Source organism: Aethalodelphis obliquidens, unplaced genomic scaffold (assembly GCF_003676395.1).
Source record: "Aethalodelphis obliquidens isolate GAN/ISIS:26980383/991018 unplaced genomic scaffold, ASM367639v1 scaffold29, whole genome shotgun sequence".
NCBI classification, from domain to species: Eukaryota; Metazoa; Chordata; class Mammalia; order Artiodactyla; family Delphinidae; genus Aethalodelphis; species Aethalodelphis obliquidens.
In genome coordinates this window covers 8,697,195-8,710,718 of record NW_020837973.1, presented here as the reverse complement: position 1 = coordinate 8,710,718, position 13,524 = coordinate 8,697,195, and the positions used below count along the sequence as shown (strand labels likewise).

General features: G+C 47.8%; 1 long non-coding RNA gene across 1 annotated transcript; it reads right to left on the bottom strand.

Moving 5' to 3' along the window:
* Window positions 1-1,442: 1,442 nt before the first annotated feature.
* Window positions 1,443-12,627, bottom strand: LOC113630145 (uncharacterized). Its single transcript, XR_003436834.1, has 2 exons — window positions 10,476-12,627; window positions 1,443-1,670 (listed from the first exon to the last, which is right to left on the bottom strand). It is a non-coding gene; the product is annotated as an uncharacterized LOC113630145 (long non-coding RNA).
* Window positions 12,628-13,524: the final 897 nt, after the last annotated feature.

The following is a 13,524-nucleotide window of genomic DNA, read 5'->3' as shown; positions in this document are numbered from 1 at the left end:
AGGTGTTTGGGGCCCTTGGAATGTCATGTCCTACTTGTGATCCTGAGAGGTGGCTGCACAGATGGGTTCACTCTGAGATAATTCATCAATCTATACACTTAGGGTTTTTCCAAATGTATGCTATACCTCAATACATTTTCTAAAAGTTCAGCTCTTTTTGGCTTGGGCAAGTTATTTAAACACTGTAGGGCTAAATTCCCTCTCTACAGGTAGTAACACCTCCCTTACAAGGTTGTAAGAGAAGATTGAGAAAAGCAATACATGGGAAAGGTTTAACATGGAAAGTGCCATTGAATGAGCGCTGCATTAATATTAGCTAATATCCTTATGATTAGCACTCAGTAAAGGTTTGTGAAAGGAGGGATAAACCCAGAGCCCCAGCTCTCTCCCCACCCCAGAAATTCCTTTTATCCCTGTAGCTGGAGGCTGTGCCCCTACAGAAGGCCTCCTAGGAACCCTCTGGGATAGAGCCCACCCTCCTCTAGCCCCCCGCTGAGAATGGAATTCCTGCTTCCACCCCACTCTGTGGTGTGAGGAGGGCGTCTCCCAGCTCCAGATCTTCTGGAATTCAGGACTGTTTCTAGTACTACTCATGGTTCAGGCATTTCTCTTTGGCTTGGAAGCTTAACCATTACTCATATCATTGTTTACCCCCAACTCCCCACGGCCAGATCAGCGATGGCGGGGACGCTCACTCTGTGTGTCCCTTGGACCTACTGCTGCTCGTTTTAACCCCAAAATAACACTGAGGATGAAGAATGTGCCCAGTAGCTACCAATCCCCAACAAGCCCACTAGAAATAAACACTGTTCTTCAAGATCAGCCTTGTTAGGGGGATATTATTAACACACTACCTAAGGAAGCAATGAGCTTCCCTTGGCAAGTAGGATAGTCTTTCAGCTACTGTTGAACCCCTTTGTGCTTCAGTTTCTCTGTCTGTAAGGATGGGAATAGTAGTAGCACCTTCTTCATAGTTTTATTAATGAGGCATAAATGAGCTAATTTATGTAAAATGCTTAAAACAGTACCTGGCACATAATAAGCTTTACATATGTTAGTACTGGGATTACTGTCGTTCTTTAGAACACAAGCACATGGTTCCTCCAGTTGAACTGTCCTGAAGGGAGAGCTGTGGTCTTCCTCTGCTCCAAATACCGCCAGTTATACCAGATTCCAGAAGAAGGAATTGTAGAAGCAGAGTGGAGCTCGCCAAGGGTACCAGCCACCTGAGACCCAGGTATAATTAGGGAAGATTGAAAATGGAAGCAGTGAAAGATGGTAAACAGATTAGGCAGGGATGTCATTGTCATACTCTCCAAACCTCCAGTGCCATCAGGTGCCACAAAATTGAGGTGGACCCACCTTGGGCCATCTCTTTCACTGAGTCCAAGCTATACTGCTTGCTGCACAACAGGCCAGTAAACCGGGAGACAAGTCGTTGGGGCAAGGAATAGTGACTTTATTCAGAAGGCTAGGAACCAAGAAGACGGTGGACTTATGTCCCAAAGAACCATCTCCCCTGAGTTAGAACTCAGGCTTCTTTTATACTAAAAGGGGAGGGAAGAAAGTCAAACATCTCTTGGTTCTGGTCAGCCCTCAGAGGGGATGTGTTCATTTCTTCCTTCCTGCAGTCATTCACAGGTGGGCCTGGTCATGTTGTTTCCTGTGAGCTAAACAAAGGTATTTTAGCTTAACACTCATTACCTGGGAGGCAGGGTTCCCAGAGATGGGCCATTATGTATAACTTAAGCTTACAGGTAATATCCCTTTAGTGATTAACTTGTAATAGAGTACAAAGGTTCTTCCCAGGAATTCCCTGGTGGTCCAGTGGTTAGGACTCCATGCTTTCACTGCCGAAGGTTGGGGAACTAAGATCCCACTAGCTGCGTCGAGCAGCCAATAAAACCCCCAAAATCCAAAGGTTCTTCCCTATTACATCTCCAGGGAGCCCATGGCCACCACCCAGCATCCCAGCATCTGTGGCAGCAGTGTCACCTTCTTTAAGCAGTTCCCTCTTTAACACAACCCTAGTTGCCCTTCCACAGCTGTGCAGTGGGACACAGTCACCTCCAGTCTGCCTGCCTCCTCTCCTTGTGGCCCAGGACAGGAGCACAGAAATAACATGGAAAAGCTTCCAGAACCTTACAGACTGCTGCAACCACAGACCTGATCTGGAGTTACCAGCTCCCTTCAACCGTGAAACCTGGAAGGCCCACTGAATTCCTACTCTTGGCTTTTAGTGGGGCACACTGGTCTCCTAGAACCTTCCTCCACCACCCTGCCAATCCCTTCCTGGGGCAGACTTCATCTTTCCCTCCAGAGGCGCTGCTTCCCAGCCCTGAAGATGGAAAAGCCACCCAAGGTACAACCACAGATATTCCCCAGTCTCTAGTGAGTATTTACATCTTTGAAACCTTCCAGACCCCAAATCCACCTCTCTGCCTCCAACCATAAATATATTTAGACCAAATCACCTCCCAAAGAGGTAAACAGAAAAATGTATCAATAAGAATAATTCTAAACAAACTGCCCATTTCTCCCAAAATAACAATTTGAAAATAAAAATAAAAGTATCTGAAAACTTCCTCAATTTATAACAGCTGATTTGCTAACTGTCTACACATTGCCATGCCATAGGACACAATTGTAAACTTAAAAAAAGAAACAGATTTAGACGTTTTGTGAATTCGGAGGCAAAAGAAGAAGAATCTGGGAAAAGTAGGATCAGAATCTCAATTACATTCCTTAAAATCAGGCTGAATATTGGTGAAAATGGGTCAACAACACTGTCTTTTTAAAAGGTGGGGGAGTTCAGTGGGAAAAGGGGATCAGCTGCTCCCAGTTGCAATTCACAAGGGAGCCGCTGAGGACAGGGCCTTTGGATGGGACGAAGTGAGTGGGATTCAGGAGGAAGCATTGGTATCAGGTGCTCGGGCTCCAGGTGAGGGCTCCACCCACTTGGGATGCAGGACAGAGAACCTGAGGAGACGTCTCCGGGAGGCTGGAGCAGGTGCTGAGTGGAAGATAGAGGGGGTTCAAGGCACCCTTGACCTACTTCAGCCTTTGGCTCAGGGCTAGAGTAGGGTCCATGGAAGGGGAAGGGAATTCCCTTGTGCTTTCTTTTTCCTCCTCTTTTCACTGTTAAAAAGTAGTTTTTAAAAAAAGGTAAAATCATGACTCTCACATACATATAAAAATAAATGCTTGTTAAAGATTTTATTCAACAAATGAAGGAACCAGGCACACATGCCAATCTGTTTAAAAGAGAGTCCAAAGAGCAGACCCACTTACAGATCAGGAATATTTAAATGAACGTGCAGATGAAGGAAACACTGGTTGTTCCAGGTGCCAGGAGAGAGAGAAGGCAATTACACCTCTCCTGAACAGGACAGACTGTGCATGTCTATAAACATGAATCCTTTGCATTGCTATTAGTTACTGTACCTGGTTGAACAACGCCCACCGAAAATTCACATCCATCCGAGAACCTGTGAATGGGACCTTATTTGGAAATACGGTCTTTGCAATGTAATCAAGTTAAGATGAGGTCATCCTGGATGAGGGTGAGCCCCAAATCCAATACGACTGATGTCCTTAGAAGAAGATGGAAGTTTGGACACAGACACACGCACGGGGAGAACATCATGTGAAGACAAGAGTGGAGATCGTAGTGATGTGTCTGTGAACCAAGAAGCCCAAGCATGGCTAGCGGCGGGAATGAGAAGCTGGAAGAGGTGGGGAGGGATCCCCCAGAGCCTTCAGAGAGAGGATGGAACTGCTGACACCCTGACTTCAGACTTCTAGGCTCCAGAGCTGTGAAACAATCCATTTCTGTTCTAAACCACTTAGCTGGTGCCACTTTGTTACGATAGCCCTAAGAAACTAACACAGGTACCTACAACTTACTGAGACAGAAAACAGCTCAAAGACAATGAAAGACTAGAATCAGACAACCTGGAAGGTTGTACTGTTGGTGGACGATGTTTTCCTACGCCTCATTAAATCTCCTTGTTCTCAGCATCCAAACCTGCGGAGGGCCCGCTTTCAATCTACCTGAGTCCATATATGTCCGAAGTCCTTGATTAGTATAATTCATTTCACATGGATATAGGACATTGGTGAGGCACCCTTTATAACATTTTGTTTAATGCAGACATAATTCTCCATGCCAAAAAAAAAAGCCTGACAAATAGTATTTTAATACACATCTCTGTTCCTAACCTGAGGGCTGCCTACTTTAAAATTTGGTTTTATGTCCATATAAAAAAATCAGAGTAGTTGAGATTCACAGAATAACTCTTGCTTCTCTGGGATTCATTGCTGTGTCATTCCATGTTAAGCACTCTTTTTTTTGGCTTCACCACAGGGCTTGTGGGATCTTAGCTCCCTGACCAGGGATCGAACCCGGCCCCCGGCAATGGAGGCACAGAGTCCTAACCACTGGATCGCCAGGGAATTCCCAAGCACTTTTTCTTTGGAAGTATTTAGTAGGAGTGGGGTCCGGCAGAATATGGCCGGCAGGTGTGGGAAATTGGGGGAAACATATTAAGCATTTTAATGTTATACTTGGAAAATTAAAAACAGATATTTATTTTATAATACAAACTACAGAGAACAAATAAGTCCCCTGAATGGTGCCTATAGGCAGAAAATAAAGCAAGAAAGGCTTTAGAGGAAGCTCACGTGTTAACACAATGTGTCCTATTCACCTGGATTATAAAATCCAAGTTTTTTCTGCTGCTTCCTACTGCACAGTATGTGAGCTTGCTGTTTAAATATAAGTATGCATATATTTTTTAATTAACATTGGATTTTATAGATACTGTAATAAAGTATAAAAGTAGATTCTGGGACCGTCTTTTGTTTGTATAAGTTAGCACTTATCCTTGAACTTGAGTTGGCAACATTAGACTACTGTCCAGAAAGATTATTTAAATCTTGCCATGGAGCCATTAAATGTGGTGGGCTCAGACCAAGGACACAGTCTTTGAACCTGAAAGTGGTCTCAGCATTCCAAATTTCAGACATGCCTGGGTGTCTGGACCCACCACTGGACACCCCTCATCACTCTACAAGTATGGGACCAGGTATTTCCATCAAACCTTTCATTTTTGCTTACTCTTCTTTTCTCTTTGGGTGGCTGAAGATGGCATCAACAATTTGTGGCAATGTTTATTGTCATATATGGATTCACGCAGGATGGAGTACTTTTTTTCCAGTATGTTGGAGTTCCAGAATTGTTGTGTAACTATGACAGAAATTCTTTTTTTCTTTAAGAGATGCCAACACATTTAATATTTTTAAATTTTATTTATTTAATTTATTTATTTTTGGCTGTGTTGGGTCTTCGTTGCTGCGCGTGGGCTTTCTCTAGCTGTGGCAAGAGGAGGCTACTCTTCGTTGTGGTGCGCGGGCTTGTTGCTGTGGCTTCTCTTGTTGCAGAGCACAGGCTCTAGGCGCGTGGGCTTCAGTAGTTGTGGCACGCAGGCTCAGTAGTTGTGGCTCGCGGGCTCTAGAGCGCAGGCTCAGTAGCTGTGGCTCATGGGCTTAGGTGCTCCGCGGCATGTGGGATCTCCCCAGACCAGGGCTCGAACCCGTGTCCCCTGCATTGGCAGGCGGATTCTTAACCACTGTGCCACCAGGAAAGTCCCTGACAGAAGTTATTGATTTAAGTGATATTTCAGCCAAAATATTTTAAGAGGACATTTATGTTTATACCTTTGCTTTTCCTGCAAAGGAGAATTTTCGGCTGCACGTAAGATTGGACAGAACTAGAACATAATATCAGGAATCAACAAAGTGCAGAAGGTTTTGTATGATTCAGCTTTTTCCATTACTAAGATTAAAGCAACAATAACAACAAAACCAACCTTTCACAGTGGAGAAACTCGTCAAAATTTGCATTCTGACAGCTGCTCAAGTTTCCTTTGGAGAAGAATCTAAGAAAAAAATTCAGATTGCTGTTCAAGCCAGTCCAATTTTTCAATCAAATAATCATTAACTGAATTAGCTTAGAACATCAAACTTCAAGTTTTGCAAAAGACTGAGTTAATGCCCCTCTTTTCCCTATGTGTGCTGAGTAAACCAGTAGAGGAAATTGAGCTTAATAATTTCATTAGGCTCAATGGCTCGAGATACTGTTGGAAAAGAAATGTGGTTTTCTCAGGTCTTACACATCGTCGTGAAAGCTGATGACAGTTTGGAAGCCATGTGAAAATTCTTCAAAGTAAATTAGTCAAATAGAAAAAAAAAAAAAAACATTAATGGTGTTCTGCCCTGGTGATGCTCCTGAAATGCTGGGATTTGCAGATACCGAGCAAAAATCAAAGGAAAACACTCATTTCTGGAATGTGCTGTATCATGCATCGTCAGTGTTACCTTTCAAACTTCTGCCCAGGAATTGATAAGAAAACCTCAACCAACGGTAATCAACTACATGAAAAGCTATGCATCTGAGGGTTGCCTCAGATGATTCACTTCGCTCTGTATGAAGATCTGAATGTCAGTCAGAAAGTTCTCCACTAGGGTTTGATGATTGGCAAAGGGAAATAAACACCTTTACATGCTGGAAGGGGAGGTGTCGTATTTGTGGAATACTAGGGTAAAAACATACAGCTGTAAAGTTCTTAAAATGATTATCTTTCAGCAAGTCTTGTCCTATTGACAATTATACTTGAAAGTTGGAATATGAACTTCCCCTTAGGAAAACACTTAGTGCCCGAACCAAGTCACGGATGCTGAGAATCGTTGCTAAAACTGTCTTTTTATACTTTTTCAACCTAAAACTTTCAAAGACAAGGTTATTGAAAAGTATTCCATGAAAAAGATAAATGTGTATCTAGTGCATATATATGCTGAATTCAGGATCTACTTTCTAGATGCCATGGCTGAAAAGTCTCATCTCAGAGCTTATCAAGAAACTCCCTTTTCCCCTAATATGCCATCTGTGCTGGCAAACATCTCCAAGAAGAAATTTGGAAGTTCCGGCTTTTGCCAAAGGTAATTTCCAGAAAATCACAACAGAGGTCCTTGCAGGGGGCCTGCTGAGAGCAGCCGTTGACCTTTCCTCCTTTCTAAGGGCAACAGATTTCATTCAGGTGCACGCCCTCTGCCCTGGGGAAGCCCAGTGTTGGGGAGTGGGGTGTAGGTACCATTTCTAGTTCCAGGGGTTGGGCTGTGGTGGACTTCTGCCCATCAGCACAGCACAGCACAGCATCCTGGTCACATCATGGGTCCATCAATGATCATATAGTGGAAACTGTCCAATCACATGACCCTCTGACTTCTTGGGGGTTTGCAGACAGACCCACTCTGTCTCCTACTGGACATGAAGGAGAAAGTAGCTGGCTTTGACTTCTACAGGTCCACAAGGGGGACAGGCCTCAGGATAAAACTGTCTCTACGAGAGGAAGACAGCTAGGGTTCCCACATCACGTACCTGAGTCACCACATCAGCCTTCAGGGAAATCCGTCCACCTCCGGACTTCCATTATGGGAGCCACAGCACCTCCTTTGTCGTCTGAGTTGGATTTCTAATTACTTGTCACATGAGGAATCTTTGCTAAATCTGAATCTCGTGCCAGGAGGCAGGTGTGGCAAATCAAGAAACCCTAAGACACCAAAACTGCCTGGAGAAGGGTACAGCGGTCTTTTGCCCAGTTTTGAAACTAGCGGCTCTTGCTACATGCTTGCAAAATGGTTAAACTGTCTTCATTTACATCTTGGGAAACAGGCCATGTGTCCACCAAGATAGTATCAGGGAACTTGGTAGGGAATGTTCTGGAATGTGTTGGCCAATCTTCATAGCCTCTTGTAAGGTTTTAAAAGGAAAAACAAGAAACACAACTTGGGTTGAAGGTGGCCGAGGAGGAATGAGAGCCAATAATCCCTGTTAATCATGACAGTCCACTGACATGATGACTTTGAACATTTGGAGGTAAAATACCTCTCCTTAAAGAAAGGGAGAGGGCTTCCCTGGTGGCACAGTGGTTAACAGTCCACCTGCCGACGCAGGGGACACGGGTTCGTGCCCCGGTCCGGGGAGATCCCACATGCCGCGGAGCGGCTGGGCCCATGAGCCATGGCCGCTGAGCCTGCGCGTCCGGAGCTTGTGCTACGCAACGGGAGAGGCCACAACAGTGAGAGGCCCGCGTACCGCAAAAAAAAAAAAGGGAGAAAACATTCCTATTGAGATCTCATTTTTTACCCACATGTATCTGATTTTTTCCCTTACTATGGACTTTAAAAACTAAACAACACAACAGACCTGATGTCGAAAGGGCCATGCTGAGCCCCGGGCTCCTCTTCTGTAGGAGGCACAAAAACTGCAATGTTTATAAGAGCCGACAATTTTTAAAATGTATCTTTAGAGACAAAAATATCATTTTCGGCTTCCCTGGGGACGCAGTAGTTAAGAATCCGCCTGCCAATGCAGGGGACACGGGTTCGAGTCCTGGTCTGAGAAGGTTCCACATGCCATGGAGCAACTAAGCCCATGCACCACAACTACTGAGCCTGCGCTCTAGAGCCCACGAGCCACAACTAATGAGCCTGTGTGCCACAATTACTGAAGCCCATGCACCTACAGCCCGTGCTCTGCAAAAAGAGAAGCCACCACTCGCCACAACTAGAGAAAGCCTACGTGCAGCAACAAAGACCCAATGCAGCCAAAAATAAATAAATAAAAATAAATTTAAAGGGCTTCCCTGGTGGCGCAGTGGTTGAGACTCCGCCTGCCGATGCAGGGGACACGGGTTCGTGCCCCGATCCGGGAAGATCCCACATGCCGTGGAGGGCTGGGCCCGTGAGCCATGGCCGCTGAGCCTGCGTGTCCAGAGCCTGTGCTCCGCAACGGGAGAGGCCGCAGCGGTGAGAGGCCTGTGTACCGCAAAAAAATAAATAAATAAATAAATAAATTTAAAAAATATATATCATTTTCTTCTACTATTACCATTGGTATTGGTTGGGGTTTTTTTTAGCATGTTATTTGTCTTGAAATTTCCAATAACATTAAAGGAAAGCATATGATTTTTTCCCCCTCAAAACGGAGCTTGGTTTTGGAGTTTGAGGATATTCTGCTGGAGAATCTAGAAGCAGAGAAACTCAAGCTGCCTGCATATATTGTCAGAGGGAGCCCAAAACCAAAAATAATTGAAAGATCATAGAACAGGCAGCAGTGTTTGACTGAAGAAGTCAGGAGGAATTTGATTTACCAAAAAAAAAAAAAAAAAAAAATCACTTATCTTTAACTTTTATAGAACTTGTCTGTTTTAAAAGGAGAGAGTAATTGAACTGATTTCCACTTATAGCCGCCTCCCTGCCAAAGTTCTCAAAGCTTGTTTTTTTCTCATGATGATAATACCTGTACCTTGCCTTTCAGTAGCTCCAGGGAGCTCAAAGCATCTTGCAAATATGATCTCATTAGTCCCGATTCTATCCCCAGACACTTTATGCACATTACCCTGCCTTTGTAAAGTGACTGTCAAACTCAAAATGGAAAATGACACCAAATCTCCCGCAGTTCTTTTCTTAAATGCCGTAAGTAGGTAAACGTGTGTATTATTCTAGGTTGTTGGTTGCAAACAACCAAACTCCCACTGCAGCTAGTTTAAGCAGAAAAGGGCTTTATTAAAAGATACTGAATAGCTCACCAAAATGCCTGGACAGCAGAGGTCCTGGTTCACAGACTGGCCATCCCAAACCTCATTCCTGCAGGGTTCTTTTTAATAGACTTTATTTCTTTTTTTTTTTTTTTTTTTTTGCGGTGCGCGGGCCTCTCACTGTTGTGGCCTCTCCCGCTGCAGAGCACAGGCTCTGGACGCGCAGGCTCAGTGGCCATGGCTCACGGGCCCAGCCGCTCCGCAGCATGTGGGATCTTCCCGGACCGGGGCACGAACCCGCATCCCCTGCATCGGCAGGCGGACTCTCAACCACTGCGCCACCAGGGAAGCCCTAGACTTTATTTTTTAAAACAGTTTTAGATCTATAGAAATGCTGAGCAGAAAGTATAGAGCTCCGATAAGCCCTGCACCATTTCCCCTATTAATAAAATCTAACATTAATGTGGTACATTTGTTACAAATAATGAACCGATATTGATACCTTATTATTAACTGATGACTGTAGATTATTCAGATTTCTGAAGTTTTTACCTAATATTCACTTTCTGTTGGCACAGTGATTAAGAATCTGCCTGCCAATGTAGGGGACACGGGTTTGATCCCTGGTCCAGGAAGCTCCCACATGCCGTGGAGCAACTAAGCCCATGCGCCACAACTACTGAGCCCACGTGCTGCAACTGCTGAAGCCCGTGAGACTAGAGCCCGTGCTCCGCAACAAGAGAAGCCATCACGATGAGAAGCCCGCGCACCGCAACAAAGAGTAGCTCCGGCTTGCTGCAAGTAGAGAAAGCCCGCGCACAGCAAGGAAGACCCAATGCAGCCAAAAAATAAATAAAATTTAAAACTAAAAACTACCTTAAAAAAAAATGAAAAATCCCATCCAGGATCCCACATTGCATTGAGTTGTCGCGTCTCCTCAGGCTCCTCTTGGGTCTGACAGTTTCTCAGGCTTTCCTTGTTGTTGATGACCTTGAGAGTTTTGAGGGATTCATCAGGCATTCTGTAGGATGCTCTCCTATCAGAATCTGCCTGATGTTTTCCTCATGATTAGATAGGGAGGATGGGTTTGGGGAAGAAGGCCGTAGAGGTAAATTCCATTTTCATTACATCCAAAGGTCCACACTCTCAACATGATTTATCCCTGTTGACGTGGACCTTGGTTGTTTGGCCAAGGAAGCCTCTGTCAAGTTTTTCTACTGTAATGTTGCTCTTCCCCTGTCCCCCTTTCCACTCTGCGCCACAGGGCTGTTATTCAGTCTGCTTCCAGAGATAGAGAACTGTCAGCGATAACGATCGCGAACACAGCCTTCAGGAACCCCTGGCTGCCTGCGTCCCCTGCAGCCTCCTTCCTGCGCTTCTCCCGATGGAAGGATAGCACCGTAGCTCCATCACCCGTGCAGCCCTCATAGGCCCCGCCCAGTGCCCTGCACACAGTAGGCGCTTGAATCTTTCAAGGCTTGGAATAGAATTGGATTTCACCTGAGAGTTAAGAAAAACCACTCAGGGGGTGCTGGTAGGTGTGTGAGGGTAAGAGCTGCAGGAGCTGAGATCCGCTTGGCCGGTGAATACGCTCGCACAGGAGTGGCCAGGTGCTGGGGCTCTGATCTTGACTGACCCCGTTCCATTCTGCATTTAAACAACCTACTTGGAAGAGGCTGATTTAGGTACATGGGTTTTACTTATTTTCTTTCCCCAGGGGGTGGAGGCTCTCTCAGGCCCCTCAAGTCAGCGGTTGGAGTTTATTGTCATAGAGGTTCTATGTCAGTAGGATCTTCTGAAAGTCCAAGGCCAGGACCTGTGCTGGGCTGGGCCTTGGCTTCACTGGAACTGGACTTGGGGGGTGTCTGCCACAGGTCAGGCCACCTCTGCCCTGTCTCCCTATCGCTGTCCGCAGTGCTGGCTTCCTTACCGTGCACCCCACATCCTTCTCTGCTCGTCCCATGGCCCCACTCACAGCACTCTGATGGGCCTGGGACCACCAGCCCATGATGCCTTTAGCTCCTGCCCGATGGATTCCAGAAACCAGGAAGCTGATGGGCCCAGGGCTCCCCTCACTGTCAAGGCTCTCTGTGCCAGGCCTTTTGCAGGCTACCGTAGGGATCCCTCTTGGGTCAGCAGCCCCCTCATCCTTGGCCAACTCAGCTGGGGCCCAGAAGGTGGGCAAGTTCCCCAAGACAGGGCTGGGGGCTGCCCAGCAGCTGGGCTTACACGTCATCCAAAGACCTGGAAACAGCCTGGCCTAATTTGCAGCTGAAACCAGGAAGGTTTCAGACTCATGCAGAGAAGTTGGAAGGGTCAGGGGCAACCAGCACGGCGGTCCAGGAGAAGCCCCTGCCCACGAACGCCTCCAACCTGGACACCGTCCCCACTCACCCTTCCCCTGCAGAGCTAGCCTGGGTTCAACCTGTTTCACCAGAATCTGCTTTTATACAATCCACCTAAGCTGTCAGCCGCGTGCTCTTCCAGACCGGATTTTCTCAGTCTGTTTTTAAAGGAGCCTCTTGGCATGTTTGTGTGTGTTAAGGGAGGGGGGGGTGGCGGGGCACACAAGCAAAGCTTAAGCTAATGTTTACAGAGACTCCTTGGAACCAGCACGACGTAAACAGTAATAAGCAGCCACACTGATGAAGAGCGTGCAGAGCCGTGCGGGACCGCCTTCCCCAGCCGGGCTCGGCCTCGGCGCGGCGTCAGCCCCTTTCGCTGCCAGCAGCCCCCGGGGCGCGGGCGGCCGCGTGGGAGCGCCGGTTTGCTCCTTTCCACTCGCACAGCGCGTTCTTCGAGAAAGTACTTTATGCCTGTCTTAGAACCAGCGCTTCCTCGCGGGCGGGGCTGCGAGTCCGTACTCCCTCCCCCCTCCCCTTTCCCCTCCCCCATCCTGAAATCTTCATCTAGTCCTCAGGCGGCCAGGATGCAAGGAAGGGACGGGAGGTGGGGACACACGTGGTCACCCCCCAGCGCCTCAGCTGGGCCACAGACCTCCTCCAACCTGGCCCAGCTACCAGGCCTGCCGCCCCTCCTCTCCCCACTTCAGCCCTTCCCCCCCTCCCTCCCACCTCTCCCATCTCTCCCTCCCTCCCCATTCACCCTCCCCTCCCCTCCCTCCCTCCTCTCCCCACCTCTCCCCTCTCTCCCTCCCCTCCCCATTCACCCCTCCCCTCCCCCCTCCCTCCTCTCCCCACCTCTCCCCTCTCTCCCTCTCCCCCGCTTCCTTCTCCTCACGATGCTGATGCTGCCGCAGCCAAGCTTCCTGAGTCACAAGCATCTGAACACCTCGTGTCTCTCTTCTTCCCGCCCCGGTGTGCCCTTCCTCTCACCTTGAATTTTCTCCTTCTAGGCTCGGCTGCCCCAAATCCCACCCTCCTCTGAGCCCAGACCACACGGGCCCGGGGCTGGCGCCCAGGGGGCAGAGGGGGTTGAGCCCAGCTTTGCACGTGTTTCATTGCGAAGGACAGTAGGACCTCTAGGAGGGATGGGGGTGGCGCTGTGGGAGGGGCTCAGGGACAGTCCCCAGGATGCGGCTGTCCTCACCTAGAGCAGCAGCACAGAGCCGGAGACCGGGGTCCCCCAGGACCCCCTCTGCACCCTGCTGGCTCCAGGACCCCTGCAAATATAGCCTGGGCTGGGCCCTCCTTAAGGGGAGGGACTTGGCTTCACCCTAAAACTGTTAACTCCCCCAGGCCTGGGGGCAGCGGGAAGGGGGGTGCCCAGGAGGAGATTTCCACTGGACTAAAAAGAGAACTTCCTGCTGGGACCGTTGTAGGGGACCGCAGTAGCTGGTGGCCAGGCGTCCTTCCAGAGACGTTTGCCTTCCTCTGTCACTCGTGGAGCCCCAGGGAGCCGTCACCCGGCTCCTCTGATGGGGGCTGTGTGTGAGCAGAGCCGGCACAGAGCCAGCGCTGCGTTA